This window comes from Myxine glutinosa, chromosome 12, assembly GCF_964187855.1.
Source record: "Myxine glutinosa chromosome 12, kmMyxGlut1.1, whole genome shotgun sequence".
Lineage (NCBI taxonomy): Eukaryota > Metazoa > Chordata > Myxini > Myxiniformes > Myxinidae > Myxine > Myxine glutinosa.
The window spans coordinates 6,474,436-6,499,324 of NC_136272.1; the positions used below are offsets into that span (position 1 = coordinate 6,474,436).

Below are 24,889 nucleotides of genomic sequence, written 5' to 3' on the forward strand. Positions count from 1 at the left end.
AATACGGCTGAAGCGGACCTACGCCGGAACTACATCAAGACACGAAGCGCGGTCTACACCCGGTATCTGCTCTCCTCACGACGGCAGGACCCTTCAGAGTCCATCGATCACTTCGTTCAGGATCTCCGCCGATTAGCAAAGGACTGTACAGGTGAACCTAGAACCCATGATCAGGTCTGTGATGATTTAATGAGAGACACATTTGTTTCCGGGGTACACTCACCGATGATACGTCATAGATTACTAGATACTGCCGATTTAACTCTTGAGACTGCTCATAAGAATGCGCTCATTTACGACGAGGCGCGGAGACAATCTGAGGCATACGATCGTCATGATCGTCCATACGTCACTGCGGAGCTAAACGGTGAGGGACCGGAGAGGGCTGCGGCAGCGGAGCGAGCAGATGCTAAACCTCTGCTGGAATCGGGGACAAAGGACACTCTCGAGGCTTCGGGCCCGCACGTGACTGCTGCTGCTGCCACAACCCCATCTTCTGGGGGTACCACAAAGTGCTATTTTTGCAGGAATCAAAATCATTTGAGGACAGTTTGCCCCGTGCGCGAGGTGACGTGCCATTCTTGCTCACGAAAAGGTCATTTCTCAAAGGTATGCCGATCGACACGGGGCCAGCGAACGGGCCAGCGAACTCGCCCGACATTGTCCATGCTTTTCGCGCGGTCCGGGGCACAATCTGCATCTCACGCGGCCTTGACTAGGATTCACTCACAGCCTGCGAGGCGCCGTCGCGCGCGCTTGACTGTGATCTCCCCGCACGGACCTCGTGCGGCACGCATGCCCTTGACGGGAACTCTTTCATCGCCCGCGGCGATTTCACGCTCGATACTACCTGGCGTCAGACCTGCGTGCGTGGCTCGTCCACCACCTCTGGATGTTTCAACAACTACAGGTTCACCCGGGTTAACCAACGCTGTTGTTCCTGTCATGATTGAGGGACAGATGGTCAACACCTTGATCGACACGGGCTCTACTGATAGCTATGTTGACTTGCGGCTCGTCCAGAAGCATGGCTGGCCGATTCTCAGAACAATGCGCAGGATTTTCATGGCTTCCCAAGCTCTTTGGCTGTGTACCAAAGGTGAATGCCATCTCAAGCTAGTGATCAATGGCCAAATGTTTCCGGATGGGCATTTAATGGTTTTACCTACGTTATGTGCAGAAGTGCTACTAGGTCACGATTTTCTCCGTCAACATGGATGCTTGGAAATGGAATTTGGAGGTGACAATACTCTCTCTGTGTGTACTCCTGCCGGGATGGAAATTGAACCCCTGACGCTGTTTCCAAATTTGACTCCTGACTGCACCCCGGTTGCCGTTAAATCGCGACGATACTCGTGGGCTGACACGCAATTTATAGCGGAGGAAACTAGCCGACTTCTGAATGAGGGTATAATCGAACCTAGTCGATCGCCTTGGAGGGCTCAAGTTCTGGTAGTCCAGACAGAAAATCATCGCAAACGCATGGTAATCGACTACTCGCAGACGATTAATCGGTTTATGCAACTGGACACCTACCCACTCCCGGGATTGGATTCCCTGGTTCAGCAGGTGGCCCAGTACTCGATCTACAGCACATTCGATCTCTGCAGCGCGTATCATCAGATCCCTTTCGCGGAGGGACAGGGTTTGAATCCGGACAGAGGTTGTACCAGTTCACTCGATTACCTTTTGGGGTCACAAACATGCTTTCCAAGGGCCATAGATGACATAATTGCGAAGGAACACTTAACCGATGTCTTTGTTTACCTGGACAATCTAACAGTTTGTGGGTACGATCAGGCCCATCATGATGCTAATTTGCAGCGTTTCCTCCAGGTTGCGTGCACGTATCGGCTAACTCTGAACGAGGCTAAATGTCGCTATTCCGCCTGAATGATAGATCTCCTGGGGTACACCGTGACCCAGGGCACTATCACTCCAGACAAGGAGCGGCTGCGACCTTTGCTCGACATGGCCCAACCACATGATCGTGCTTTGTTGAAGCATGCCCTCGGCCTGTTTGCACATTACTAAAAGTGGATCCAAAATTTTTCTGAGAAGCTGCGCCCACTTGAAGATTGCAAAGTGTTCCCCATGGGTCATGCCGCCAAGGCCGCTTTCCATGGCCTGAAGTCCGACATAGCTGGCGCCGCTGTGTCGTCTATCGATGACAGTCAACCCTTTGTTTTAGAAAGCAATGCGTCAGACCACGCGATAGCTGCCACGCTCTCTCAAGGGGGGCGATCTGTCGCCTTCTTTTCAAGGACTCTCTCCTCCGCGGAGAAACGTCATTCGTCTGTCGAGAAGGAAGCGTACGCCATTGTTGAGTCTATTTGGCGTTGGAGACCCTATCTGCTTGGCAAATGTTTTGAGGTCATTACTGATCAGCAAAGCGTCGCTTTCATGTACGACACGCGCCATGCTCAGCGCATTAAGAATGAAAAGATCACTCGCTGGCAGATAGAGCTAGCCAATTTTTGCTGCACTATTAAGTATCGCCCAGGGCAGGATAATCTCGCCGCAGATGCATTATCACGCCCTTCGGTGTGTGCGAGTCTCACCTCCTTTGAGGATCTGCGTGTTCTTCATGAAATGTTGTGCCATCCCGGAGTGACGCGTTTCGCTCATTATGTGCACAGTCACAATTTCCCCGACTATGTTGAGGACATTCGCCAGCTGTGTCGCACTTGTTCCGTTTGTGCTGAACTCAAACCTCGTTTCTACAAACCACCGATGGGTACGCTGATTCAGGCTACTCGGCCGTGGGAGAGATTGGCAATGGACTTTAAAGGGCCTCTACCAGCTTCATGTCTACCTGCTAGTCCTAGCCTACCGACCTCAGATAGCTCTCGCTATCTCCTCACGATAGTTGACGAGTTCTCCAGATTCCCTTTTGCTTGCCCATACAATGATATGTCCGCTGCGACGGTTATCTGGTGTCTGCAGATTTTGTTCTCCATGTTCGGGAATCTGGCTTACGTACACACCGATCGAGGTGCTGTGTTTCTGTCCCAGGATGTGAGGACCTTTTTGTTCCAGCGCAATATAGCTTCAAGCTATACTACCCCGTACAGGCCACAGGCGAACGGTCAGGTGGAAAGATTTAATGTTATTATATGGAAGGCCATTACTCTGGGCCTTAAGACTCGCGGACTAGGACTGGACCGATGGACCTGGATGGTGCACGGGGCGTTAAACTCGATCAGGACTTTATTATGCACAGCTACTAATCAAACTCCTCACGATTGTCTGTTTCGTTACTCGCCCCGTTCTGGTGCTGTTCGACCTTTGCCGGGCTGGCTAGCTGAGCCCGGACCGGCTTTCCTCAAACGCGCTGTTTGTCAAAGTAAATATGACCCGCTTGTCGACAAGGTTCACATTCTTCAAGCCAATCCCGAGCACGCTCGAGTGCTGCTGCCAAATGGACATGAGTCTACACTCTCGGTGCATCATCTTGCTCCGTGCAGGGATACCGTTCAGCCGGAACTCAGCCAGGGGGACCCGTTGATGGGGCATTCACCGTCAACTCTGCTCCCGCACACGCCCGATCCGGTCGGCCCTGAGCCGCCGTCGCTGTCTCCCGAGATAGACGGTTATTTTGACAGGCCCGACGCCAGCTAGTGTCGAGCGTGGCGTAGTTGTCAAATCATCCAGAGGTGGCGATCGAGCCACGCACGCAGGTCCAATGCCAGCTAGTGTCGAGCGTGAAATCGCCGCGGGCGATGAAAGAGTTCCCGTCAAGGGCATGCGTGCCGCGCGAGGCCCGTGCGGGGAGATCACAGTCAAGGGCGCACGACGGCGCCTCGCAGGCTGCGAGTGGATCCTAGTCAAGGTCACACGAGATGCAGATTGTGCCCTGGATCACGTGAAAAGCACAGACAATGTCGGGTGAGTTCGCTGGCGCGTTCGCTGGCCCCGTGTCGATCGGCATACCTTTGAGAAATGACCTTTCCGTGAGCGCGAATGGCACGTCGCTTCGCGCACGGGGCAAACTGTTCTCAAATGATTTTGATTTCCACAAAAATAGCACTTTGCGGTACCCTCGGCAGATGGGGTCGTGGCAGCAGCGGCGGTCACGCTCGGGCCCGAAGCCTCGAAAGTGTCCATTGTCCCCGATTCCAGCGGAGGTTCAGCATCCACTCGCTCCACTGCCGCAACCCTCTCCGGTCGCTCACCGGTTAGCCCCGCAGTGACGTACGGACGATCGTGACGATCGTATGCCTCCGATTGTCTCCGCGCTTCGTTGTAAATGATGGCATTCTTATGAGCAGTCTCAAAAGTTAGATCGGTAGTTTCTAGCAATCTTTGACGTATCATCGGTGAGTGTACCCCGGAAACAAATGCATCTCTCATTAAATCATCACAGACTTGTTCATGGGATCTAGGTTCACCTGTACAGTCCTTCGCTAAATGGCAGAGATCCTGAACGAAGTGATCGATGGACTCTGAAGGGTCCTGCCGTCGTGAGGAGAGCAGATACCGGGTGTAGACCGCGCTTCGAGTCTTGATGTAGATTCGGCGTAGTTCCCCTTCAGCAGTATCATACATGACGCACTGAGAAATGTACTGATAAACAGAATGCGAGACGCGAGAAATAAGCGCGGCGAGCTTTGTCTCATCCGTGAGATCAGCTTGGGCTCCCAGGTAACTCGTCAGCAGTCGAAGCCAGTGCTGAAGCTGGGCAGCTGAGTCCGATGCTTGTGGATCCGCTCCGAAGATCAGGACGAGAATCAGCTTATGAGTCATTGTTGTCAATCAATACAAGAGCCAAATGATATTAATTGTTGTAAGAATCAGAGTTACAACTGTTGTAAAATAATCAGATCTACAACAGGTCTCAGAAGGTGAGTTTAATCTGAATCGAACACCAGCAATATCTGAACGAGAATCTACAATCATAGGATCAATATATGTCAAACATATAAGCAATAAGAGTATCATAGTCAAGCACGCAAGCAAGCTACATGAAAAGTGGTTCCCTTACCATTCTAAGCATACACGTGGATAAAGCATGATAAATGTCTCAGGACTGTGCTTCGCGACTCGGGGCTAAGTTCTTATAATAGCCACGTAGTGGAGAGAAGTGGTAATGGCGCCTGGGTCACAACTTGGATACATTTTCATCACATTTCCCCCCGGGTTTAAAACTTCGCTAGCAAACCGGTGAGCATCAAGCGTATAACTACAGTTAGCAGCTGAGTACATGAGAGTTACATCACGACCAGCCAAAACGATCAGGGCAGCGAATCTCTCGTCCTGTGCGTGTGTGGTACACATCGGGGCCCTCGGTACCAGCATCTTGATCGACTCCATCAGGAGTGCTCTCAGTCGTCGGTGACGGGGGTTGTGCAATTATCTCTGGCGGCTCGGACGAGGGAAGGGGTAGACGCGAGGGCGAATTCCCCAACACCAAGTTCCCCGAGCAGAGCTCGGTCCCAACGGGATCCCCACAGGGCGCAAGTTGACGGACCGACACAGTGGAATCGCGTCCATCGGGCAGTTGGACTCGAGCATGATTAGGATTAGTTTGAAGGATCTGAACATTGTGAACAAGTGGGTCGTATTTGCTCGTGCGCACCGCCCGTTTGAGAAAGGCCAGACCGGGCTGAGCAAGCCACCCAGGCAGAGGGCAGACAGATCCTGTGCGACGCTGGTAACAAAATAAACGATCGTGCAGAATTTCATTTGTAGCCGTGCATAGGAGCGAGCGGATTGAATGAAGGGCCCCATGCACCATACCAGTCCATTGGTCCAGTCGCAGGCCATGAGACTTGAGGCCCAAAGAGATGGCCCTCCATATAGTGCCATTAAAGCACTCCACGCAACCATTAGCGTGGGGGCTGTAGGGTGTGGTGTAGCTAGACGCAATATTACGCTGCAACAGAAAGGCCGGCACATCCTGTGACAAGAACACCGCTCCTCGGTCGGTATGCACATACCCCGGATTCCCAAACATCGAAAACAGGTATTGCAGACATCAGATAACCATAGCCGCGGACATATCGCTGCATGGGAAGGCAAACGGGAATCTAGAGTATTCGTCCACAATGGTGAGGAGGTAACGAGATGCCCCGGAGGCAGGTAGCGGCCCTTTGAAGTCCATCGCCAATCGGTCCCAGGGCTTAGTAACCTGAATCAGCATCCCCATGTCGGGTTTATAGAAGCGGGGTTTGAGTTCGGCGCAAACAGGACAAGAGCGACATAAATGACGAATGTCCTCGACAGAGTAGGGCAAATTGCGGCTTCGCACAAAATGAACCAGACGAGTCACCCCAGTGTGACACAAGGTTTTTTTGTTTTTTTTTTTTTGGTTTTTTTTGTATACAAGATCGAGGCTCGTGAAAGAGCGAACATTAATCACACAGAAAGACAAACCGACACATAAAACATATAACATCGGGAGCGGTAGACAAGATGGGGAGAGAGGGGGAAGGACACAAACACAACATTTGAGAGCAGGGACCGAGAGACATGGAGACATCGAGAGATCTGAGAGAGGGCGAGGGCTTTGGGGGGGGGGGGGCATGGGAAGGGGGCGGTGGGAGAGGTATAAAACATATGGACACTGCCAGGACTTCCAGGAAAGAAGTTGGAATTTCAAACAAGGTGGATCTGGGGTGAATTAGCGGGGGTAGAAAAGATCAAGGTTTTGGATGGGGGAAGATAAGAGATGGTGGTGAACAGCTGTTTTAAAGACCTGGAGGGAGGAGTGGGATTGAAGGGAGTGAGGGAGTTTGTTCCAGAGGCGGGAGAAAAGAGGAATGAAAGAGTGAAGGTGAGCAGAGAGCCGAGATTTCGGCAGTTTAACCATCAGAGGGTTGCTGGCAGATCTTGTGCGACCTGTAGGAATATTTGGGGGACAGAGCACAGAGAGAGCTGGGGGTGCAAGGCCGGAGAGGAGTCGGTAGAAGACAGAAAGACCACCTACCTGCCTGCGGTGAGTGAGTGAAAGGCCCTCAGAGATAGCTTCATCGCGGGAGATTCCAATAATTCTGAAAGCTTTGGTTTCAACAGCGTGAAGCCGAGCTAGGTGTGAGGCAGGAGCACCGGCCCATAGGGGAGAACAGTATTCCATTGAGCTGCGGATGAAAGCCTTGTATGTGGTGAGGAGCTCAGGTGTGCCGAGGAAGGACTTCACACGACGGAGGATGCCCAGTCGGCGACTGGCTTTGGAGGCCAGCTTGGAAATGTGGTTTTCCCAAGAAAGATCATGGCAGATAGTGAGACCCAAAATCTTGAGCGACAGAACTTCTTGGAGAGGATTGTTGAGAAAGTAGATGGGAGGGTTGTCCAGTCGATCTTTTCGGAGAGACATAGTAAGAGTGTGAGATTTGTCAGGATTGAAAGACATGTTCCACTTGTTTGACCAGTCTGTGATTTTGTCCAGGTCTTCAGAGAGTGAGGAGGCAGCAGACTGCCGATCTGAGGGAAGAGGAATGGAGCGGCAGAGAGTGGAGTCATCAGCAAAGAGATAGAGAGGATTTTCGAGAGAGTCAGAGAAATCATTGATGAAGACCAGAAAAAGCACGGGGCCCAGAACACTGCCTTGGGGAACTCCAGCCTGAACAGGAAGAGGAGATGAGAGAAACCCATTCAGGGCCACACGTTGACGACGATTAGAGAGGAAGTCCGCCAGCCATGCGTGGAGATTTCCATGGATACCAAAGGAGGAGAGTTTGGTGAGCAAAGCGCGGTGCCAGACCGTGTCGAAGGCACGTGATATGTCGAGGGAGACAGCTCTAATTTCCTGTTTGGCATTGAGGACCTCCATCCATTGTTGAGACAGCAGAAGCAGCATGTCCAGAGTAGAGTGACCTGGTCTGAAACCAAATTGATGATCAGAGATCAAGCCATTGGAGAAGAGGAAAGATTTCATATCCGAAGCAATGATGGATTCCATGACTTTGCTGATAATTGGGAGAAGGCTGATTGGTCTGTAGTTGCTAGGATCTGTTTTTGCACCTTTTTTGTGCAAAGCGGTGATGTTGGCTGATTTCCAAGCAGATGGCAGTTGACCTTGAGCAAAAGAGAGGGTGAAGAGAACAGAGAGAGGGTGAGATAGAGCAGCAGAGCAGGATTTTAGGACCCGTGGGCTGATGCCGTCGGGTCCAGTTGCAGAATCAGAGTCGAGGGTTGACAGAAACTTTTCCACCTTCTCAGGAGGAAAGGACACGGAGTCCAGGAGCAGCAGGGTACGACTGGGTATGGTGGGTACAGAGAGGGATGGGTTTGGGACACAAGATTTAGAGGCAAACACAGAGTTGAGGCATTCAGCTTTTTCACGTGCGGAGTCAGCTGTGTAGCCGTTTGAGGTAAGGGAGGGGATGGAGGGGGAACAAACACCAGAAACGGATTTGACCAGACGCCACCAGGATTTGGAAGAGGGAGACAGATAAGAGAGTTCGGTCTTGAGAACGGAGAGATATTGTTTCCTGGCTCTCCTGAGGGTGGACACACACTTGTTTCAGGCTTTGTGAAAGGAAATGAGATTTCCTTCCGTTGGATTTGCTTTCCAGGAGACGGAGGCAAGTTGTTTCTGGGCAACAGCCTCACCACAAGATTCCGTGTACCATGGACGGGAGGAAGGGTATGACAACTGAAGACGAGATGGGATAAATCTGTGCATGAGAGAGAGCAATTTACTTTGGAAGAATTCCCAGGATGAGTTGATGTCAGAGGTGGTAGAGATGGGAGACCAGTCCAGATGATTGATGGCTGCTTGAAGACCGTGCCAGTTGGCCTGAGTGAAATGCCAGACTCGTCGACGCTGAGCAGGCTCCCTGAGGATGGTCAGAGAGATGTCCACTTTAACAAGGACATGATCAGATGATCCGATCGGAGCAGAAGAAGAGCAGCAGACATTTTCAGGGAAGTTAGTCATAACCAAGTCCAGAAGAGAAGATGTTCCGTTGACTGAGATCCGGGTCGGGAAATTGACAGATTGTGTCAGTCCCAGTGAGTCGCAGAAGTCCTTTGCTGAAGAGCCATGGCTGGTGAGAGAGGTACCCACACCCAGCCAACTGGCATGGTGACAATTGAAATCACCACATATGAGGAAGAGAGAGTTGGGATGAGTAGATAGAAGTTGGTCCATATCATCAGACAGCGAGATGTAGATGGAGTCATCACTGTTTGGTGGACGGTACAACACACATATGAACAAGAGGTGGGAGCGAAGGGGAAGCCGTAGCCAGAGGTATTCCTGGGGGTGAGGTGGAGAGAGTGCAGTGCAGGGCGAGTGAGGAAGAGAGTTTTTGATAAAGATAGCAACCCCGCCTCCAGGACGAGGCTCAGGTCTATCATACCGGAGGAGGGAGTAGCCCGGGAGAGATACTATGGAATCAGAGACATCATAAAGGAGGAAAGTTTCTGTTAAGCAGATCACGTCTGGTTTGACAGAAGCAACCTGTATGGAGAGATCAGTTAAGTTTGAACGAAGGCCCCGGATGTTTGAGGTCCATACCGTTAATGAAGAGGAAGGGGGAGCATCAGATACAGAACAGGGGGGAGGAGGGGTAGGGTAAGATGTGGAAGAGGTGGAAGAGATAGGGAGAGCTGTTGAAGGTGTGTCAGAGATTTCAGAATAGCTCGGAGAAAGGGAAGGATGGGGCGGACAAAAGGTTTGATGGTGATTGGGTGAGCCACAATGAGGTGTTATTTGAGGAGGGGGAAGAGCGAGGCAGAAGGTTGGGGGAGATGGAGGTGAGAGTTTGAAGGGGGAAGAAGCGGGGAGGACGCTTTGAGGTGGGGCAGTGAGAGGGAGGAAATTGAGAAGCAATGAGGGTGGGGAGATTTGAAGGGGAGGGGTGAGGGGGGAGTTTGGGAGGGAAGGGACAAGGGGAGGGATTTGAAAGGGATGGGATATGGGGGAGATTTGGAGGGGAGGGGTGAGGCAGGAGTCTAGGAGGGGAGGGGCGAGGGGGCGTCTTGGCGGGGAGGGGTGAGGGGGTAGTTTAGGAGGGAGGGGGCAAGGGGGGAGATTTGAAAGGGATGGGTGATGGGGAAGATTTGGAGGGGAGGGGTGATGGGGAAGATTTGGAGGGGAGGGGTTATGGGGAAGATTTGGAGGGGAGGGGTGAGATTGGATTTTTGAAAGTGTACGATTTATGGGAAACGAACATTTATTGCAAAATGAGTTTCTTGTGACCTTCGAGTTAAAAATACGTTTAAGGACGCTGGATGGAGGATGGAGTGCAGGAGAGTTTAGGGAATGTAGAAAAAAGGCACTATAGGAGATGGATATTTTTTTTGGGATGAATTGATTTGGTGAGCAAGTCGAAAGCAGCCTTTTAAAGAAGAAGAAGAAAAAGGTGTTATAAAATATGACGGAATACATAACTTGAGGGGAAAGTGTAAACATTGAAGGTTAATGAGTGAAAACTATCTGGGGAAATGGGGGAGAAACACGTGGTCGAAGAACGAACGAACGAATAAGAATGAATAAACGAATGAGAACAGAGAAGGAAATGTTTTTTTTTTTGTTTTTTTTTGTTTTTTTTTGAGTTGAGATTTACACAAGGAAGTAGGCTATGGGTGAAAAGCCTGGGAATACAGAGAACGAAAGTTATTGGATCACAAACGACGGACCGCTGAGAGAAAAACAAAGCCTCAAGGTTGTACAGTGCACACTGTACAAGGCCTCAAGACACGACACGGCAAACAGACGATCAATTTATGAAAGATAAACACCGAGAAACAACCAAAGTTGCACACAATAACTTCACACACCGAAAGATAAATACAGTTTCGACAAAATACAATTGTGAACAGACTTAACTTCTAAAAACGTGGAGACCGTGTGGAGCTTCGAAAATCCCTCCCACCGTCTCCGAGATCTCGCGAGATCTCAATGGAGAATGCATAATGGAGAATGTATCATGGAGAATGCATAAATCATCGGAGGAGTTTAAACTTGCACAAACACCTGGTCTGGATAAAGCGTCTGCTGCGTGATTCTCCCGCCCAGGGCGATACTTGATACCAAAGCTATAATCGGCAAGCTCAATGCGCCAGCGAGTGATTTTCTCGTTTTTATTGGGCTGGGCATAACTTGTGTCATACATGAAAGCTACACTTTGCTGATCGGTAATGACATCGAAGCGTTTACCCAGCAATTAGGGTCTCCACCGACGTATCGACTCAACTATCGCATTCGCTTCCTTCTCCACAGAAGAATGACGTTTCTCAGCGGAGGATAACGTCCTTGAGAAGAACGCCACAGGCTTCCCCCCTTGAGAGAGAGTAGCAGCAATGGCGTGATCCGACGCGTCACTCTCGAGGACAAAGGGAACGTTATCGTCGATAGAATACACAGCAGCGCCCACTATGTCCGACTTCAGAGCCTGGAAGGCGACCTTGGCAGTGGGAGGGAGAGGGAACGTGTTACAATCAATGAGGGGATGAAGCTTCTCGCTGTAACTTTCGACCCACTTTGAATAATGTGCAAACAGCCTGAGGTCACGCTTCAAAGAAGCACGATCATGTGGTGGCGCCATGTCAAGCAAAGGGCAGAGACTTTCCTTGTCAGGTGTTATGGTTCCCTGGGTCACAGTGTAGCCCCAGGAGATCAATCGTCCTCCCGAGAGGAGTAGCGTAGCGAGAGGAGTAGTTCGGGTCTCATGAGAGGAGTAGCGACATTTGTCCTCATTAAACGTCAGACTATATTTTCGCGCCACCTGGAGGAAGCGTTTCAAATTGGCGTCATGGTGAGCCTGGTCATAGCCGCAGACCGTTAGCTTATCCAAATACACAAAAACGTCTGTTAATTGTTCCTTTTCAACGATGTCGTCCATAGCTCTCTGGAAGCACGGGACCCCATTCGTTATTCCAAAAGGAAGGCGCGTAAACTGATACAACCTCTGTCCGGATTAAAAAGCTGTATAAATTTTGTCGTCTGCCGCTATAGGGATTTGATGATACGCACTCTGGAGATAGAGAGTGCTGTACACGCCATATTGGGCGACCTGTCGAACCAGAGAATCCAATCCTGGTAGCAGGTAGGCATCCAGAAGCGTAAATCTGTTAATGCTTTGCAAATAATCGATTACCATGCGCTTGCGATGATTTTCGGATCGCACGACTAAAACTTGCGCACGCCAAGGAGAACGGCCGGGCTCGATAATGCCTTCGCGGAGGAGTTTGCTCGTCTCCTCAGAAATGAATTCAGTATCAGCCCGGGAGTAGCGCCGGGATTTGACCGCAATTGGGGCGCAATCCGAAGTCAGGTTCGGAAACAAAGTCATCGGTTCAATAGACATTCCTGCCAGGGCACATACCGAGAGCATGTCATCTCCCCCAAATGTCATTTCTAAGCGACCGTGGCGCTCGAGAAAATCGTGCCCTAATAGAACTTCGGCACATAAGGTGGGCAGTACCAATAGGCGAACATCAGGGTACATTTTACCATTAATAACTAACTTAACACGACATTCGCCCCTTGTCCGCATCCATAAAGTTTGCGATGCCATGTAGATTCTGCGCGATCCTCCGAGGATAGGCCACCCGTGACGGCAGACGAGACCCATATCGACGTAGCTCTCGGTCGATCCCGTGTCGACCAAAGCTCCAGCTGTGGTCCCTTCGATCAGGACTGGAACGACGGCTCTGGTCAGCCCCTGATGTCCGGGCTGCACCGGAATGGCCTGGGGCGATGCGCGTGCCATGCCAGTCGAGTGGATGCCAGCCAATGTTGGTCGGGAGTGCCGCGCGCACCCCGATCGGCATACTTTGGCAAAGTGACCCTTCCGGCCACAAGAATGACAAGAAACTTCGCGCGCCGGGCAAGCAGCATGGAGATAATTTCTTTTTCCACAGAAGAAGCACTTAGCATTGCTCCCGGCCAAGGTAGTCACAGCGAGGCTCATACCTTCAGCTCCGAGTGCCTCGGCGGCCTCGGGCTGTGTGTCGGGAGCAGCGAACTCCGTAGCAGCTTCGGTCTCCGAGCGCCACTCTTCAGTGAGCCCCGCTGTAATGTGAGGCCGTCCATACACCTCAGATTGTACCTGAGCTTCAAATAGCACAATAGCTTGATTGAGGGCCTGTTTCAGCATCAGGTTAGGTTCTTCCAGCAGACGTCGCCAGATGCTCGTAGAGTAAAGTCCAGAAATGAAAGCGTCTCACATTAAATCATCACACATTTGCTCGTGGGTTCGGGTCTCATGAGCACATTCTTTTCCAAGACGCCGCAATTATTGGGCAAAATGAGTGAGGGACTCCGAAGCGTCCTGCTTCCTGGAGGCGAGCTGGTACCGCGTGTGAATAACATTCCGCAGCTTGATATAGATGGCGCGCAGTTCAGTCACGGCATCGTCGAATGTCGCACAATGAGATATGTAGTCGTGAACGACGTGGGTCACATGGGAGTTCAGCACTGCGCGCTTCACATCGTCGGTGATGTCAGGATGCCCATGCAGGTAGCTGGTCAGCAGACTGAGCCAGTGCTTGAGCTGGCTCAGAGCTTCCGCAGTTTGTGGGTCCGCTCCAAACGTGGGCAACTGTAAAAGCTTGTGGGTCATGTTGATCTTGGATGATGGCAATAGCTCGATTCAGATTAAGTGTTGTAAAATAATCAGATCTACAACAGGTCTCAGAAGGTGAGTTTAATCTGAATCGAACACCAGCAATATCTGAAAGAGAATTAGCAATCATAGGATCAATATATGTCAAGCATATAAGCAATCACGCAATCACGCAAGCAATCACGCAATCAAGCACGCAAGCAAGCTACATGAAAAGTGGTTCCCTTACCATTCTAAGCATACACGTGGATAAAGCATGATAAATGTCTCAGGACTGTGCTTCGCGACTCGGGGCTAAGTTCTTATAATAGCCACGTAGTGGAGAGAAGCGGTAATGGCGCCTGGGTCGCAACTTGGATACATTTTCATCACAACAACATTGGCTCAGATCATGAGTTTAATATCATTCGATCCCTAACAATACCTGTAAAGAGAACCAGGGAACATCATATCAATATTCAGCATACATCGGAAATAGTAATGAGTTTACAAATGAGTACAAGCAAGCAAGCCTAAACAAAGTGGCGGTACGTACCATCTAGTTATGCACCAGCATAGCATACAGTTAATGTCTCAGGTATGATCATAGCGCTGAATGACCGAGTTCTTATAACGGCCGCGTAGCAGGCAAAAGACGCATGACACCTGGGTTCAGACGTTAGACAGAATTTCATGACAGTGTATTCTGGGGAGGAGGGAGGAGGGGTTTAAATAGGAGTGAGAAGGAGGAGTTACCGACCAAGCTTATATATGCACCCTAACATTGTGTATTCTGGGAAGGAGGGAGGAGGGGTTTAAATAGGAGTGAGGTGGAGGAGTCACCTGTTGTAAAAACAAGAGATACAACATTGTCCCAATGGTAGGTTTAATTCAGTTTTGATCTCTGGCAACACCTGTAAGAAATCATCAAGCGTTGTATCAGTATTCCATAATCATGGAAGTAGGAATCGATTAGCAATTAGAGCAAGGAAGCCTGGATAATCTAGATATACCCACCATTCGAGTATACACTATCACACAGAATAAATGTCACAGGAATGTCTCGGAGCGATGTTCGTCCGAGTTCTTATAGAAGCCTCTCAGTGGTTGGAGACAGCATAACACCTGGGTTCAACTTAGACACAATTTCATTACATTCTCCCCACCGTTAGAACTACACTTCCGCGACGGCAGAAATCAAGCTAGCAGTACATAGCAGCAGAGTCATATCAGTGGGCGGCAGTTGCCAGTCCATGTCAGTCAGACCCAACCATAGCGGTCGGGGCAGTGAATCTCTCTCCCGGCGTGGGTCTGGTAACTACCGGGTAGTACATCCCCAAGACCAGAGTCCCCCACGTCAGAGTAGCCGCCTAAGTCGGGTGACGGCGGTGGCCCCACAGGGCCAGCAGAATCGGGTGCATGTAGCGGTGAGGAAGCCGGCAGATACTCCATAGGCGGATCATCGGGTGGATCAACGGGATCGTAGGCTGGTTCGTCAACTTCCCTGCATGGGGCCAGGTGGTGTACTGAAACCGTCGACTCCCATCCATTGGGAAACAACACACGAGCGTGCTCGGGGTTAGCCTGGAGAACCCGCACCTTATGCACCAGTGGGTCATATTTACTCATGCGAACTGCACGTTTGAGAAAATCCGGTCCCGGCTCAGCGAGCCAACCCGGTAAAGGTCGGGTACTACCTGAACGTCTCGGGTAACGAAACATCCGTTCGTGGGGAGTTTGATTGGTAGCAGTACACAATAAAGTCCTGATCGAGCTTAATGCCCCAGGTAGTGACAAAGCCCATTTGTCTAGGACTCTAGTCCTAGGCCGCGGGACTTAAGACTCAGAGTAACAGCCCTCCATATAATGCCATTAAAGCATTCGACCTGTCCATTCGCCTGTGGCCTATACGGAGTAGTATAGCTAGAAGCGACATTATGCTGGAGCAAGAAGTTCCTCACATCCTGGGACAAGAACACCGCACCTTGCACATAGGCCGGATTCCCAAACATAGAAAACAAGTTCTGCAGGCACCGGATAACCGTAGCCGCCGACATATCTCCGCACGGGAAAGCAAAAGGGAATCTAGAGAACTCATCAACGATCGTGAGTAGATAACGAGAATTACTCGAAGCCGGTGACGCCGGCAGTAGTCCTTTGAAATCCATCACCAATCTCTCCCACGGCCTAGTAGCTTGGACTAGCATGCCCATAGGAGGGTTGTAGAAGCGACGTTTGAGTTCAGCGCATACGGAACAATTGCGACAGAGCTGACAAATATCCTCAACGGAATAGGGCAAGTTACGACTGCGCACGTAATGAGCGAAACGCGTCATGCCGGGATGGCACAAGGTGTCATGAAGAACGCGCAGGTCCTCAAAAGAGGTGAGGCTCGCACACATCGCCGGCCGCGATAAAGCATCGGCAACAAGGTTATCCCGCCCTGGGCGATATTTGATTGTGTAGCAGAAATCAGCGAGCTCGATCCACCAGCGAGTGATTTTCTCATTCTTAATGCGTTGAGCATGCTGCGTGTCGTACATAAATGCAACGCTCTGTTGATCTGTGATAATTTGGAAACATCATCCAAGCAAATAGGGACGCCAACGCCTGATCGACTCGACGATGGCATACGCCTCCTTTTCGACTGACGAATGCCGCCGTTCCACGGAGGAGAGAGTCCTTGAAAAGAAGGCCACAGTGCGCCCCCCCTGAGAGAGTGTCGCAGCTATCGCATGATCCGACGCATCGCTTTCCAAAACAAAGGATTTATTTTCGTCAATCATCGACACAGCGGCGCCAGCGATGTCGGACTTAAGGCCATGAAAAGCGGCCTTGGCAGCGAGACTCATGGGGAACGTATCGCAATCCACAAGTGGGCGGAGCTTCACAGAAAAATTTTGAACCCACTTGGAATAATGAGCAAACAGGCCGAGAGCACGCTGCAATGAAGCACGATCGCAGGGCGGGGCCATGTCGAGCAAGGGTCGCAGACGCTCCTTATCCAGAGCGACAGAGCCATGGGTCACGGTGTACCCCAGGAGATCTATCGTGCGAGCAGAGTAACGACATTTAGCCTCATTCATAGTCGAGCGATACCTGTGCGCGACCTCGAGGAAGCGCTTCAGATTAGCATCATGAAGTTCTTTGTCATACCCGCAAACCGTGAGATTATCCAGACAAACAAAGACATCGGTTAAGTTCTCCTTAGCGATGAGGTCGTCCATAGCCATTTGAAAACACCAACCCCATTCGTGACCCCGAAAGGTGGCGGGGTGAACTGGTACAACCTCTGGCCTGATTCGAACGAAGTATAGATGCGATCCGCCGTGGAGATGGGGATCTGATGATACGCACTACGGAGATTGAGAGTGCTATAGACCGAGTACTGTGCCACCTGTCGTACCAGGGAGTCCATTCCCGGGAGTGGGTAGGCATCCAATTGGGTAAAGCGATTAATCATCTGCGAATAGTCGATTACCATGCGTTTGCGATGTGATTCGGTCCGTACCACCAGAACTTGGGCCCGCCAAGGCGACCGACTAGGTTCTATGATACCTTCCTTTAGTAGCTGCGCAGTCTCTTCTGCAATGAATTGCATGTCAGCTCGTGAGTAGCGTCGCGATTTAACCGTGACAGGTGTACAGTCTGTGGTCATATTGGGAAACAACGACAGTGGGTCAATTTCTATCCCTGCAAGAGCACACACAGCAAGAGTATCAGTACCACCAAATTCCATTTCCAAGCACCCATGTCGCTGGAGAAAATCATGTCCTAACAAAACCTCTGCACATAACACTGGTAAGACCATTAAATGCACATCCGGAAACATTTGACCCTTAATGACAAGCTTCAGACGACATTCCCCTTTTGTGCTAAGCCATAGTACTTAGGCAGTTAAGACCGAAAAATAGGGCATATCGTTCATTTTTTCAGGAAAGCACCAAATTTGGCACAGATGTAGTATGGACTTATACAATTGTTTTCCTGAGGGGCGCCAAAAATTCAGAACCCCTGGTGGCCGCCATATTTAATTTCAACATGACTGCCCTCTGTGACCTATTTCCCTCAATAACTTCTATACTATGAACGATAACACCACAGTTCCAGTGTCTTACCCCATGTTTTCATGGTCTCTGAATCCAATGGGATCAATTGCATAAAGATTGGCATCCATCATCTTTAATTTCAAGATGGCCGCCATGGTGTTTCCATTTTCCTTGAATCTCTCATAGTATTTTAGGTAAAATTTCAATTCCAAGTGATACACATTGTTTTATTGGTCTCTGATAACAATGGAATGGTATTAATTAATCAAAGTTACACACAGTTGCAGTTTTAACTTAAAATATTGTGGGCACTTGAAAGGTGGAGGCTCTCGCACAGACGCGTAGTACTACCAGCACTGTCCATCGCAGTCACACAGTGATGTGCAGGGCAGATTTTCCCTGGAGCATTTACAGTTGCCTTTACAGGCCGACTTACAATGGCAGCTTGTAAGCTCTGAACATGCCTCCTGTATCAGTGGTATTGTGGTCCATCTGCTATCATTCCCTTCACCTTTGATTTACCAACTTGCTTTGGACTATTGAAAAGTGGAAGCTTATTCCGAGAGATTACATCATATATAGCTTTCTTCTGCTTCTCCAGATGCTCTTCTATGAATGTTTGGTACTGTGTTTTACCAATCTTTTAAACGTGCATGACAGTCTCTCTAATGCTGGATGGCATTATTTCCTTCAATTCAAGTGATAGAAGATCATTGCTGTCATCTTCGAACGGGTTGCCCATCTCCTCAATGGTTGAAACAAGGGAGCGCACATCTTTGGCAAATGCTTGTTGTATACTACCAGTTTGTTCATGGTGTAGGTCCCTTTGCTCCTTCGGCTTCAAGTACAACTCTTCAAACTCTTCGATCATTCGAGCTACCTCAGGGTCCGTTGTCATCCACCTCCTCAGTGCAGCAGGGATTTCAGTCAGGCCGACCGCTCCACCGTCTCCTTTCACGAGTACATTCAATTGTTCGTGAGCCTGATCGAGGCCTATTGATGAGAATTTCCGTCCAGTCTTGTTGGCAGTGAATGAGCCCTGGCAGAAGTTCTGGTAGACATGTGGACTAGTTTCTCGGAGCGCCACCATAGCTCGCACATGAACAGGCAACCATCTGGCATAGTTAGTGTGATCCATGGAAAAAAACCAGGATACTAGTTGTGCTGTGGACTCCACATAGAGCTTGAAGCTTGAGCAACGAATAGATCTGACAAACTGGAAGATGGACAGCTGAAAGTCTGAGACAGTAGACCAGTACAAAAACTGTGGATGGCTATCTCTTTGTCCTGAGCACCAGTCGTCAAAGCTTCTTGGTTGATCTGTGACCTCCAGATACGTTCCATATGCTTTCTTCTGCAAAATGTGTAGTGCGGCTGCTGTGACTTGGTGTGCGTGCCTGGCTTTGCACAAGTTGGATGCATGGATTAGAGAATCAGCTGTACCCGCTGTAGCGATGTTAGCCTTGGTTATGGCATTCGTCCATCCACTGCCGTCCATGAAATCACCAATTGTCTTGAGGGCAGCCATCTCCGTGTGCAGTGGCCCCAACATCATAACCAATTTGTCTTCACCATAAAGTTCAGGATGACTCCACTGTATCCGCTTGCCAAGTGCATAGAGGGGTTGATCCATCGTGATGACTGGTACTTGCTCTGGATTCAGGAGTTGTGTGGCAGCCTTTACAACTTTTATGACGTGAGTGATCATGGCAACAGATGTTGATTTTTCTCTAAACATTGGCATCAAGGCTGTGGTCGCCTTCGGCTTCACCATCTGATGTAGGTGGCCAGCATGATATGCAGCCCAAGATATGAACTCATCACGATCTGATTTCCCTGAATCATACCATCTTTTCAGTTCCTCCAACCAGTTTGTCTCCAACTTTCTGTCTTGCACCCATGCATCAGACATTGCCTTTACAGGCCCTTGCAGTTTCGGCACGAAGAGGTGTTTTGGAAAGCCATCAGCAGACAACACACTTGTGTAGGTTGCAGGGAGTGGTTGAATTTGTTTGGGTCCCTCTTTCGATATTATCAATCTTCCACGGTCTTCTCCAGGATCATCCTCTGTTGGGTGCTGGCAGAGCGATATCGCAGTTCCATGGAAGGAATCCTTTGCAGTCACCGAGCTGGGATTGTGGTCGATATTATCTGCTTGTGCTGTCGTGAAAACGCCAGAGCGTAGCTTGGGAGGACAAACAACACCATCGGCTTCAAACTGTTGAATAGCAGCATTTGCAGCACTCGCTGACAATCCCAGGATGCGGTCGTACGACACACACAGTCCTAGACTATAGAAGTGATCTATGAGCTGCCGACTGCGCGTTTCAGAACGTAATTTTAATGCTATGTAGATTGGTACCGGATTTTCTCGGTCTCTGTTGTGGCGAACGGTTTCCCTTTTAGTCAGGTTCACTATGTTTTTTCGTTCAAAATCATGGTAGATTAGCAAACCTATACATTTTTGGAAACGTTATTACATGGAAAATCTGAAAATCAATGTTTACATTTGCCAATTCCGACCAATTCGATTCGACAAATTCGACCAATTCGACCAATCGACCAATTCCATTCGACCAATTCGACCATTCGACCAATCGTTTCGATCGACCATTCGACCAATTCGATCGATTCGATTCGATTCATCGAATTCGATTCGATCGACCATTCGACCAATTCGATTTGCCAATCAATTTGACCGACCATTGCTTTTGTGGAACGGACTGTGAAAACGATGCGGACTATATTGTCGGATACGACACACAGGACAGTGATGACGAACTCTAAATGGCATATTCTGTAATCGTGTATGTTTGATGCCATTGACTGCCTGTGTATATTTTGTCATTGACTGCCTGTGTAGATGTGAAGTTATACCGACTGCATGTGTATATATGATTTTGCTGACTGCCTGTGTATGTTTGGTGATATGAATTATTGTGACACATTTTGATGTTATTAACTGCCTGTATAAAATGATAACATGTATTTGATTATGCAACTTATCGCGAATATAAAGACAGTATTTTGCAATTCAAAACCTTTGATTCGTGTCTTACCATTCCCCATAGCACTAATTTGATACTTTCATTGGATTCCTTGTCCCTGAAAATATAGGTTTAGTATATTTTAAAACGTTTTTAGGGTAATTAGAGGCAGAAATAGAACAAAATATGTATTTTACAGTGGCCATTTTGAAAATCCAAAATGGCCGCCATACAGGTATCTCTCCAAATGTAAACATTGATTTTTAGTTTCCTTATGCTATAACCTTTCCAAAAATGTATAGGTTTGCTAATCTACCATGATTTTGAACGAAATATAATTTATTGACATCGTGAACCTGACTATTTCCTTTGCTGCTGATTTCACACTATTAAATGCAAGCAACTGTGCAATAGTCCTACCTGCTTTTGCAACTGACTCCTCTTTCCCTGTCTGATGCACAATGCTAGGACCTTCTAAAATCATGGTCACCAGAGCTAAGAGAGAACTTGGAATGCTGGCATCTGCGAAAGTCCCATCAAAACAATAATTCCCTTGAAAGTTCTGTCTTCTCACTATCTGTGCTGCCCTGGCCAAGTTAATAGCTGCAGCATCGAAGTCGCTTTCGCAAGCTCTCTTCAGAGCATCCCCAACATCAGTGTCAAAAGCTAGCATCACATCATTACCATTCTTACTGGCTGACAGGGATGGACAGTATGACAGTAAGCTGTCTTTCAAACGTGTGGAATTCACATTCACATCCTCTCCAACACCAAGGTCTATCAGTCGGTCTTTGTCGATGTTCACTAAATCTGCTAACCTAAAGACAGTGGCAAGACCCTGCTCACACTTCCGTGCCTCTTCAATGTAAGACAATAATTCAGCAAAGGCAATGCTACGACACCTTTGATCATCTTCCCTGTCTGCTTTGTTAGACTGATGACCTAAGAACACTATAGAGGCACGGTTGTAAAGTGCACTTAGACACCGCTTATGATACCTAGCCTCAATAGCCACCATATCTCCTCCAGCAAGTTTTCTTAGCAAGTGAGTGTCTTTCAGCATTACAGCATAGCGTCGGACATTTTCGTCTAAACCAAATGTAGAAGCCCTATGGAGTCCAGCATCTCCACCCAGTCCATCACAAATGAAACAAGTTGGTTCTGATTGCTCACTAATGTGCGACAGATTGATGAGACGACGTGTTTTCGCTGGACTACCTCCCTGCTGTGCTTCTGATCCATCTAATGTCCGCTTCTTGGCAGAGGCATACCTATCAATTTTGGAGACAGAAAGTTTACTTCTGCAGGACTTATGCCATGATGCAGTGTTCGATGTCATTGTCATTCCAATGCCATTGCCGTCATCAATGCGATCGAGGTCGATCTTGAATGGATCGTAGCCTTTTTCCTGTGCTAACTTCAGCTAACCATCCAACAACTTGTAGCTCACATCAGCATCCAAGCGTGTGCCCCTCTTTGGCTGTTGAAGCGATTCTGATGTCGTCTCTTGACAAAGGACACATAGACTCCAGTCAGTTGATGGGATGTCTGGTGGATCATCATGGCTCCCACTAGGGCGAGGTTGAACCAGGGTGAACTTCTTGGACATTTTCTCAATCTGAAAGAAAGAAATAGGACTTGAAAAAAAATATATAATTCATACATAAAATAAAAGTGACATAATGGACATGTATTACACAGATAAAGTATTATTATTATTGATTAGATTGTGATTAGATAAACTAATTAAATAATGGCAATCAAACGCTGTGGCAGACACTTCTTAAATGGCATACTATAGTATCGAAACATTACATTTGGTGCTAGATGTAGTATGGACCTATACAATTGTTTTCCTGAGGGGAGTTCCAGTGTCTTACCCCATGTAACTTTGATTAATTAATACCATTCCATTGTTATCATGGAATGGTATTAATTGTTATCAGAATTAATATCTCTGTTATCAGAGACCAATAAAACAATGTGTATCACTTGGAATTGAAATTTTACCTAAAATACTATGAGAGATTCAAGGAAAATGGAAACACCATGGCGGCCATCTTGAAATTAAAGATGATGGATGCCAATCTTTATGCAATTGATCCCATTGGATTCAGAGACCATGAAAACATGGGGTAAGACACTGGAACTGTGGTGTTATCGCTCATAGTATAGATGTTATTGAGGGAAATAGGTCACAGAGGGCGGTAATGTTGAAATTCAATATGGCGGCCACCAGGGGTTCTGAATTTTTGGGCGCCTCTCAGGAAAACAATTGTACAGGTCCATACTACATCTGTGCCAAATTTGGTGCTTTCCTGAAAAAATGAACGATGCTTCCTCTTAACTGGCTAACTATAGCCCCTGAGAAGCCATGAAGATTCTGCGTCTTGTCCCAAGAATCGGCCATCCATGTCTCTGTACAAGTCGAAAATCAACATAACTATCATAGGGGGGGGGCTGGGGCATCAGTCACTTCAAGTTTTTGAAAAAGTTTGATTTTTGGTACCATTTTGAAGCTTAGGGTCTAAGTAAGAATTTTGGTCCGAGTGGACAAAGATCACATGGAGTCTTCATACATTCCCGCCATTTTCCAAGATGGCCGCCATCAAAATCTAATACTGACAATATCTCGGAAACTAATCAAGCTAGAAACATGAATTTGGTGTCTATACCTAGGTTTTCATGGTCAAGGAATCCAATAAAACCATTTCTGACTACATCAGAGTATTTATTTGTCCCGAAATGGTAAATTACACAACAAACGTTATAGCAGAATTTAGCAGAATTATGCATGTTAACAATTAAGCACATACGAACGTAAATTCTATAAAATACCATGAATATAAACCGAACATTCTATTTTCATTGTTCTTAGTGATATTTGATTGATTAGGTAAGTGCAACTAAAAAATCATTACTCATTCTCACAACCATCATGGTCATTTAGTTGGGACATGTGCACTTGCATAAACGTGAGCACTTCAAGTCAGCTTTTTTGCACTTGCATGACGAGCAAGGTTTTGTGCACGCGCATTTTACGTCTAGATCAAACACATCCCTGGCAAGGGGCAACGTGGTCCAGATGGGAACCAGTTGGCCATCTTTTTCCATCCATCCATGATTGCTTGGGCTTGGGACTAGTGCCAGTGGCTCGTGCGCTGTAGTCCAGATGCTCGCCTGGAAGACACTCCTTTTGAGATGTTGGTCCAGCGCATCACTTGTAGGGGGTATTCTTTCCACATCCCTAGTCCTGTGACAGAAAACCCTCATTCGAACAAGGTCAACGTTGGTGTCATCAGTGATAGGTTCGTTGGAGTACATTTTGCAAACAAAGTGACTCACCACTTCCCTCAACTCTGGCGATGTAAGAAACGGGGTGCTAGCAATTGTCGCAAACTCACTCAAGAGGGGTGGAACCTCATCTTTCCGCTTGAAGCAGTATCGCTTGCCCTTGAATTTGAAAGCTGACGTGCTGTCTGATCCAGTGAATGCATGAAAGAGAGCCAAGGCTTTGCACGTTGTCACACCCAAACTTGAGGCAATGTTGTTGAGGGAGATCATTTTGACTGTCTTTCCTGCTTTGAAAGAAATCCAGATATCTGACTCCGGATTCACCGCCTTGATGTGGTGGAAGTTACACAGAAGTATTACGACAACGTCTGTGTCGCCAGTATAGACCATTCCCAGTGATGAATATTGGAGGGCATGAAGAAGATGTACCAGGACACGAGTGTCTGCCTCCTCATGATTACATCGTCCCATGGGCGGTCCATTCCCTGCATTGAGGACTTGGTCACCAGAAGTGATATAAACCTGTTTGCCATCTTGGAATGGTGTTTGCACAATGCTTGTTGACAGGAATGAGAAGAGCTCTTTTTTATTTTCGGCATTAGCCAAAAAGTTTTGCCAGTGTCCAGGCACTTTGGCAGAACCAGATACTCGCTGTCGTGTGCCTGTTCCTCGCTTTTCTCTTGTGGTCGCTTTGATTGACATTGTGCGATACTGATCCCATACAATATCCACTCTCGCTGCTCTTTTCAACTCATGCTGGATTCTTGGGCAGAATACTTTGGTGAAATATTCATCAAATGTTTTGCCTTGGACAGTTGTGCCAGGAAGAGAGTGGATCAGTGCACCACCATCAATAACGATGACCCCATAATCATCTGGTGCGACGAGCTCCTCATCCGCGGATAGTCCGGTACTTGCACTTGCTTCCATAATGCACGCCAATAAATCTGACTTGGTGCAAGAGTTGATGGACCCATCAGAAGCCAGTGCATCTGGTGATGAGGAGGATTCGTGACGGAAAAATTCCTCCAAATTTCCACCCCGGCTATCAACCATAATGAAT

The 24,889-nt window shown here is 48.4% G+C and overlaps 1 pseudogene; it reads right to left on the minus strand.

Annotated features, from left to right (window-relative positions):
• Positions 1-5,215: 5,215 nt before the first annotated feature.
• Positions 5,216-13,049, minus strand: LOC144888387 (uncharacterized; annotated as a pseudogene).
• Between the last annotated feature and the right edge of the window lie 11,840 nt (positions 13,050-24,889).